Raw genomic sequence first — 9,308 nt, forward strand, 5'->3', positions numbered from 1 at the left:
ACTGGGGTGCCTGGCCAGTCTGGGTGAGGGGCTGAGGGCTGTTTTCAGGCTGGCGGGTGACTGAAGCGCCCAACCTGTCCTTTTTTTCTTTTTTTTTTATTCTGGGCCAGCTTTAGCTCTGAGGCTTGGCTCCAGCTCTGAGGCCTTGGCTGCTGAAAGCAGGTATCTGGTTTGTTTGGGTTCTATAATCGAAACACTGTTTCAACTCCAGCTCTGAGATCCCGGCTGGCTGAAAGCAGGTTTCTGGGGTTTTGTTTAGCTTCTATATTTGTAACAATGTTTCAAACTGCAAGCTCAGAGGCCGGCAGTGGCAGGCAGGGAACGTTGGCTTCCTCTGTCACTGAAGCAAGCAAGCCTCATGTTCGCTTCAAGCTGCCTGGCTGCTGGCCGCCATCTTGGCTGGCAGTTAATTTGCATATCGCCCTGATTAGCCAGTGGGAAGGGTAGCAGAGGTACGGCTAATTACCATGTTTCTCTTTTATTAGATAAGATATAGATTATAAATAGAGACTTCATTTTAAACCGTCTAGCAAAACTGGCCCCTTAAAATCTTGCTGTTCTGTTCTACCATCCCCCTGACTAATATGCTCCTCTCTCACCTGTTCAAATCCTACCTACTCTGCAAACCTAGCTCACAATCCTGACCCAATTAGACAGTAAAAGTTCTACTCTAAACACAGAATATTCCTTATGCCACAAATAAAGCACTAAATCTGCAATCTGAAATATTCTGAATATGATAGGACATGGCTTTTGACCTCTGTAATATCCAACTGTCTTCCAGCACTAATCTATATAATAAAAGTCTAAGTGACCGTTATGGCTATGATACACACTGACCAGCAGGGGGCAGATGTTCAATGCAAGCACTGCCTCCTGGTGGTCAGTTGGCTCCCACAAGGGGAGTGCCGCTCAGCCAGAAGCCAAGCTCATGGCTGGTGAGCACAGTGCCGGTGGCAGGAGCCTCTCCCACCTCCGCAGCAGTGCTAAAGAGCAGCGAACCGAGCAGTAAGGAGCAGCAAGCAGGCAGTCATTAAAGAGTGAGGGGTCCTGGACTGTGAGAGGGCACAGGCTGGGCTGAGGGAACCACCCCCTCCCCCCCCAGTGCACAAATTTCATGCACCAGGCCTCTGGTATTTTATAACTAGATAACACGACAATACACTGTTTGAGTAAATGTTGAAATAAATACTGTTGGTAGCTAACTACGGATATTCAATAGCCTTCTACATAAGTTGTGTGTGTATCTATTTCCCATCTTTCATAAGCTAGCTAATTAATAATTTATCATACTGTATCCTGCAGAAACATTTTAAATAATTGTATTAGTTTAGGCAAACATCAGCTATCACCACTGAATTAGTCAAGCTTTTCTCTCTTCTCTCCCACTGACCAATGTCAAGTATATCAAGATTGTCATAAATTAATTAGTCAAAGAGAAAAATTCAAGTAGAATTCTAAATTTGTATCACTATACTTAAGTACACCTTGGAGGTCAATTACATGCCATGTCATCTACAGGTAAATACACTGAAAGAGATAAAAAAAATCTGCCCAACTAGAGCACTAATTAACACTCAAACCATAAGAATTCTGGTCACCTGAACTGAGTCCAGTGCTCTTTCCAGCATACCCATGTTTTAACTTTTATTAAGATATTAAAGGCCCGGTGCACTAATTCGTGCATGGGTGGGGTCCCTCGGCCTAGCTGGCGATTGGGTCCAATCGGGACCATGGGAGGTTGGTGGAGGGGGTCAAGGCCGCAGGAGGTTGGCCAGGCAGGGGGAGGGTCTGCGGGAAGTTGGCCGGGGGAGGGACTGCAGGAGGTTGGCTGGCTGGGGTAGGTTGGCTGTGGGAGCGCATTGATCACCAGGGGGCAGCTCCTGCAATGAGCGTCTGCCCCCTGGTGGTCAGTGCACATCACAGTAACTGGTCGACGGGTTGTTCAATCGTTTGGTCATTTGGTTGCTTAGGCTATATATGTATATATGTACTAGAGGCCCAGTGCACAAAATTTGTGCACGGGGGCGGGGCTCCCTCACCCCGGCCTGCACCCTCGCCAATCTGGGACCTCTCGGGGGATGTCCAACTGACTCTCTCAATCAGGGACCACTGGCTCCTAACTGCTCACCTGCCTGACTGCCTGATCACCCCTAACCACCTCTGCCTGCCTGATTGCCCCTAACCACCTCTGCCTGCCTGCCTGATCACCGCTAACTGCTCCTACTGGCCTGATCACCCCTAACTGCTCCCCTGCTAGCCTCATCGCCTCTGCCTCACTCTGCACCCGGGACCCAGGATTCCCTCCTCCAGCTGGTCGCAGGCACCCAGTACCCAGGCTTCCCTCCCTCTGGCTGGCCGCAGGCACCCAGAACCCAGGCCAGCCACAGCCACAGGGGACCATGGGTGGGTGGCTTTGCCCAGGCCGCAGCCGCAGGAGGCAGCTGATCGATGTTTCCCTCGCATCAATGTTTCTCTCTATCCCTCTCCCTTCTTCTCTGTGAAATCAATAAAATATATTTAAAACAAAACAAAAACAAAAACAAAAAACCTAGCTCCAGCACTTACTATGATACCTCAAGTAACTTCTCTCTGTTTTCTCATCTATAAAATGAGAATATCATCACTTACCACATAAAATATATAAAAATTAAATTAATACATGTACTTAGAACTATACCTATAACACTATAAAGTGTATCTATCATGGCTTACAGAACAAGACCATGTCTCAAAAAATGTTTAAAAGTCCTAAAGACTTCAAGAACTAAGAACAACCAAAAGCATTATATGTGTTATGTCATTCTTTATTTCAGACTGTTCTTTTTTCATAGTTACTATATCTTTTTCATACTGTTGAGCATTTTTAACATCATTACTCTGAACTCTGTTTCAGATAAGTTTCTTATCTCTGCCTCATTTATCTCTTCTTCTGGAGAATTCGCTAGTTCTTTCATTTGGGGATTGTTTCTTTGTTTCCTCATTTTGGTTATCTTGGTTTTTGAGTCCTAATGAACTGGCTTCATATTCCACATTTTGAACCCCCACATCATAGTGCCTCTCAGGAGTTCAGTTTTGTTTATCGCTATCTATCCTATATAATAAAGGGCTATTATGCATATGGTCATCACACCATAACAGCTCAGACACTCAACACTGGGAAGAGAGGAATGGTGCTCGTATTGTGCAGGGGTGGTTTCAAGAACATGAGGGTAAGGCGGAAAGGCAGTTCCGGGCCAGAGTGAAGGCGGTGCCAGCAGCCAGGGGAAGGAAGGCCCATTCTTGCACAAATCTTCGTGCATCGGGCCTCTAGTCCTATCTAATAAAAGGCTAATATGCAAATTGACCAAATGGCGGAACAACTGGTTGCTATGACACTCACTGACCACCAGGGGGCAGATGCTCAATGCAGGAGCTGCCCCATGGTGGTCAGTGCACTCCCACATGGGGCGTGCCACTCAGCCAGAAGCCAGATTCATGGCTGGCGAGCACAGTGGCAGTGGCGGGATCCTTTCCTGCCTCCACAGCAGCACTAGGGATGCCCGACTGCCAGCTTAGGCCCACTGGGAGCAGGCCTAAGCCAACAGTCGGACATCCCTTGAGGGCTCCCAGACTGCAAGAGGGCGCAGGCCAGGCTGAGGGCTCCCCCGCAAAGTGCACAAATTTCATGCACCGGGCCTCTAGTAAGCTTATAATAAAGATTTTTTTTATCTCTGATTTCTAACGTCATATTCTTTCCATCACACCATACTGATTGCCAGTGTGCTTCCAACTCCTAAATGTCCATGGTTATAATGAAATGTTACTTTCAGAAAGGAGAGGAGGGAATAAATAAAATATTAATATATCCTTTAGTGTTCAGAGAAGAATTTTAAAAGATATGGAAATTGAAGAATGGGTAGAATATGGACAGGCAAAGAGAAGAAGAAGTTACTTATGGCAAACTAGCATCAACAAAGGCAGGAAATGAGCAGAAGCAGTACGTGTGCAAACATTTTAGGAAAAGTCAATATCACACATAGATCCTGGGCAAATCACTTTACTTCACTAAGCCTCAATTTCCTTACCTATATAAAGTCCACCAAGCTATTCTGGAAAAAAAAAAATCTATAGTGTTTGACATGGTATTGGACATATAGTTAAGTGCTGAGAAATAATTATTCTTTTAACATCATATCTGTAAATGTAAACTGAGACTAGATCATGAGGCATACCAAATAGAATATTGTTGAGTTCTCAAATTTCATCCAATAAGCCTCGAGAACCTGTAAAGTTTTGTAATAAAATAAAAACAGCCGAAACCGGTTTGGCTCAGTGGATAGAGCGTCGGCCTGCGGACTGAAAGGTCCCAGGTTCGATTCCGGTCAAGGGCATGTACCTGGGTTGCAGGCACATCCCCAGTAGGAGATGTGCAGGAGGCAGCTGATAGATGTTTCTCTCTCATCGATGTTTCTAACTCTCTATCTCTCTCCCTTCCTCTCTGTAAAAAATCAATAAAATATATTTAAAAAATAAAATAAAATAAAATAAAAACAACTGGTAGCAGTGCACAAAAGGAAATCCTAAGTCAGAGAGAATATAGCCAGGAAGCAATCTCAGCAACTAGGACATATAATAATGATTGCCTGACCTAGGCTGGTAGCAATGCAATGAGAGAGAGAGATGAGGTCTTTCCAAGGAAGAATGAATAGAAGTTGGTGAAAATCTGGCTGAGGAACAAAGAAAAGAACAGAGAAGATTTAAATGCCGACAGCAGGCAATAGAGCAGCAGTTCTCAACCTGTGGGTTGCGACCCCTTTGGCGGTCGAACGACCCTTTCACAGGGGTCATCTAAGACCATCCTGCATATCAGATATTTACATTATGACTCATAACAGTAGCAACATTACAGTTATGAAGTAGCAACAAAAATAATTTTATGGGTGGGTCACAACATGAGAAACTGTATTTAAAGGGCCAGAAGGTTGAGAACCACTGCAATAGAGTAAGGTAGGTAGTTATGGGGTTCTGAAATCAGACTGACATGGGTTTAAACCTTGACTTCCACCTATAAGCTGTGTGTCCTTAGACAACAAATCTGACATCGCTGAACCTCATATCTGTAAACTGAAGATACTTCTAATGTCAGAGGGCTCTTGGGTGTTTAGCGCCTAGTTACCACTCAATAAATGAAAAAGTGTTTAATATATGTTTTCCTTGTGCTTCCATGGTCCCTCTACTTGAGCTTCCTTTCCCTCCTCTTTTGCCAAACTCTTAATCTTTTTTAAGAGTCAGCTAAGCAACCTCCAATTTAATTACTTCTACAATAGCATGTTATAACCATTCACTGCAGATATGTTCATCTTATCTGTCTCTTGCCTCTCCCCATACCGAACCGAGAGTTCCTTGACAGCAGAAACTGGATACCTTTGTACCCACAATATTAGCATAATTAGCACATAGCAGGCTCTGGAATTTTTGTTGAACAACTGGCAAATATACATAAATATATAAAACTAGAGGCTCAGTGCATGAAATTTGTACACTCAGGGGGGGTCCCTCAGCCCGGCCTGCACACTCTCGCAGTCTGGGAGCCCTTGGGGGATGTTCGACTGATGGCTTAGGCCCACTCCCCTGTGGGCCCCCCTTGGGGGACGTTCGACTGATGGCTTAGGCCCACTCCCTTAGTGCTGCTGCAGTGGCGGGAAAGGCTCCCGCCACCGCTGCTGTGCTCCCCAGCGGTGAGTCCAGCTTCTGGCTGAGCGGCGCTCCCCCTGTGGGAGGGTACTGACCACCAGGAGGCAGCTCCTGTGTTGAGCATCTGCCCCCTGGTGGTCAGTGTGTGTCATAGCGACCAGTCATTCCGCAGTTCAGTCAATTTGCATATTAGCCTTTTATTATATAGGATAAGTCCAAAAGTTATACTAGTTATTAAAAAAACTTTTCCACCTAAATGCTTTCCCAAACCAATACAATCACACTTTAATCAATTTTCATTATTTTAGAAAAATACTTTTCCTTCTCATATACACTACACTATCATCATCATATATCAAATTTGAAGGCAATGTTTTGGAAGCACAGAAATCCCAACCCATGAGGCAGTCTACTAGAAATAAGCTTCTGAAGGGCAGGCACTACTTCTTGATAGCTGTGTTCTCTAGATCTAATTCAGAGCTTGGAACAGAGCAGGTGCCCAACCAACAACATTTCACAAATAGCCTAGTGAATATGGCAAAAATATAATGAACAATTAACAGTCCCTTTCACACTACAAACCAAGAAAGGCTAACCAATTACCCGAAGCTATTTTGCTGACAAAATCCCCAACTACCTAGAAATTACTTAAAATATAAAATGCCTACTAGCAGTAAATTTGTAAACATCTAAAAATAATAATCTATGCTGGTTGATCTCTCTTTAAATTAATGAACACTAACCTAAAAAGTGGGCCCTAAGTACTGACCAGGGTTCCTCCACTTCCCTAGTCCATTTACTCTCCCACTGTCCTACATAACCATTTCATATCTCTGCTCTCCTCAAATTTTCACATCTCCTTCCTCACTCTCTCTCAGCTAAGGACCTGGCTTCTGAGAACCTGGCTTCTAATTTCTTCTACCTTATATCTAAAGACCATGGGTTCTTTTTTTAAAAATTATTTTTTATTGTTTAAAGTATTATATGTGTCTCCTTTTTCCCCCCATTGACTCCCTCCAGCCCGCCCCAGCCCCTTTTCCCCCTAGGTCTTCAGCACCTTATTGTCTGTGTCCAAGAGTTATGTATATATGCATACAAGGTCTTTGGTTGATAACCTCCCACCCACACACCCCCTTCCCTCAAGATCAGTGGTTCTCAACCTTCCTAATGCCGCGACCCTTTAATACAGTTCCTCATGTTGTGGTGACCCCCAATTTCATTGTTACAAATTGAACATAATTAAAGCATAGTGATTAATCACAAAAACAATATGTAATTATATATGTGCTTTCCGATGGTCTTAGACGACCCCCGTGAAAGGGTCGTTCGACCCCCAAAGGGGTCGCGACCCACAGGTTGAGAACCACTGCTCAAGATCAAGGGTTCTCAACAAGGATTTTAATGAGTAGCCCCACCCTTCCCTGGGAGTTAGAAAAACCTCACCTACCTCCGAATGTTGAAGGCTCTGGGGCTCAGTCCTTGAACCATGCCTTTGGAGGATTCTCATGGCTTTAAATATCACTTATACAGTAACAATTCCCACATTTATATTCTGAACTCCAGTTTCATATATACTACTGTGTATTGACATTCATTGAACATGTTGCAAAAATTGAGTGATTTCAGATCTTCCTCCCTGCTCTCCCTATAACTCTGGGGCCTTCCCGAAATTACTAAGTGCTAATTGCTCTATTCTTTAGTGATCAGGTCCTAAACTTTGGAGCCATCCTTGACCCCTCTTCACATCTGAAGATTCTAGCTTAGACCCAAGTAAAAAGATCTGCCCTTTCTCACCACCTCCACTATTACCACGGAACCAAGTCACCGTGACCTTTAACCTGGGAAAATCCAACAGCCAATAGGTCTCATTTCTGCCCTTGCTGCATGCAGACAACATAGCAATCAGAAAGATCCTTTTAAACACAAGTCAAATCAGTTTATCCTCATTCAAAGTAAAAACTAAAGTTCTTACAAAGTCCTACAAGGCCATACACCACTTGACCCCATTCTGCCCTGATTATTTACTTCTCTTCCCCCTTGCTCACTCAGTTCCAGCCAAACTAGCTGCCTCAGGGACTTTGTGGTTGCCCTGATGGCTCGTTCCGCTACATCCATACGGCGCCCTTCTTCATCACTTTTAGATCTCTGCTCAAACATCATCTCTTCTAAGGCCACCACTGCAATTTCCTATGCACACCACCGGCATTCCCCTTCACTGCTTTATTTTTCTCTCTCTGGCACTTGTCACTACATGCTATATGTTTTAATTAACTTTTATATTGTCTTCCCTCCTCCCACCAAGGTGAACTTCATGATGGCAGGGATTTTTATTGTCTCGTCCATTGTTCTGTTTTGTTTACTTTTTGCTCATTTGTAAAATTGATAAAGCTAACCGACACTCGAAGTGCACACATTATTCTAAAAACTTATATCCATATAATACTATCCTGTTAATTTTCCCCCACTTTTAACCAGCTCATATATGAGGATCAAAGCACATGTTTAAATCTAGTACAAAATTCTAAAATTACCCTCAACTACTCCACTCAACCCAACATCTTTACTTTCAAATTCAAAATTCAACCAACAACTCCTATGGAAATCACAAATAATTCAGTTCAGATCAAAGTACCCACGGTCCCCAAAACTCAGACCTATAAAGTGAATTCTGAAGGGTCTCGGAAGTGCAGTGCTGTCTGATGGTGCTGGATCCTGATTCTTGACGAAGACCTGCTGTGCCCCCCGCCCCCGCCCCCCAATAAAGATCTAGAACCAATCCAATTTCCCCAGCTCCCTCAAGTTCTTGAGGTATGATTTGGAAATAATCCAAAGTATAAATGAAAGTTCGTGAGAATACTTTGCCAACAGGAAATGGCTTTAACAGTAAATATTAATAAAATGAGTATCGAATGAATGCCGTTGAGAAAATAAGTTGGAGGAAATACCCACCGAATTCAGACAGAATTAAACTGCCTGTGAAATGGTTGGTTTAAACAACTGTTCCACGAAAAATGCAGGTGTTGAACGAAAACTCTAGAGCCTGGGCTTCCTAGCCCAGCCAGGAACAGACAGACGCATTCCCCGAGAGAGCGCACCGGCTACACCCTCCGGCCGGCCCCGCCTCCCCGCGAGCGGCCACCTCCACCCGCCGCCGCCGTCCGACCGAGCGCTCCGCTAGCCCGCCATTCGCCCCTCCTTCTACCACACCTACCTGACACCTCCCCACCCTCCTCCTGCGGGCATTTCTTCATTTGGGGGGCGGGGGACACACACACTGACAAACACCCTACCAGAAGCGCCGGCTCCTCCTCCGGCTTTCCGCACCGGCGAAGCAGATCCGTTCCCGGCCCCGGCCCCGGCCCGCCGGCGGCGCAGGGTACTTGACACCCGGTCCCGCAGAGACGCGCGAGCCCGGAGTCCCCAGAGGCCGCGCAGCCGCAGAAAGTACCGGCGAGGTGGTCGGAGCCGAGCCCTGCTGCACTTCCGCCCTCCGCGATTCAGCAAAGACAACCGGCAGCGCCGCGGAGCCCTGGAAGCCCACCCCTAGTCCAGTTACCCAGGGCGCCCGGAGATGACGTCACGGGACCCCACGTGGCCCGCACTCCGCTCTCCGCCCTCTGAGTTCAGCCCAG

General features: G+C 45.5%; 1 protein-coding gene across 2 annotated transcripts in view; it reads right to left on the bottom strand.

Annotated features, from left to right (window-relative positions):
• Positions 1–9,308, bottom strand: part of ATG5 (autophagy related 5) — a 118,961-nt gene extending 109,653 nt beyond the window's left edge. The window contains exon 1 of one of the 2 annotated variants that reach the window (XM_006098008.3): positions 8,967–9,308. The gene's annotated coding sequence lies outside the window, so the exon portion shown is untranslated. Of the gene's footprint in view, positions 1–8,625; positions 8,647–8,966 lie in introns of those variants that run through there. The other variant, XM_023761769.1, reaches the window with a different exon arrangement.

Source organism: Myotis lucifugus, unplaced genomic scaffold, assembly GCF_000147115.1.
Source record: "Myotis lucifugus unplaced genomic scaffold, Myoluc2.0 scaffold_216, whole genome shotgun sequence".
Taxonomy (NCBI): Eukaryota; Metazoa; Chordata; class Mammalia; order Chiroptera; family Vespertilionidae; genus Myotis; species Myotis lucifugus.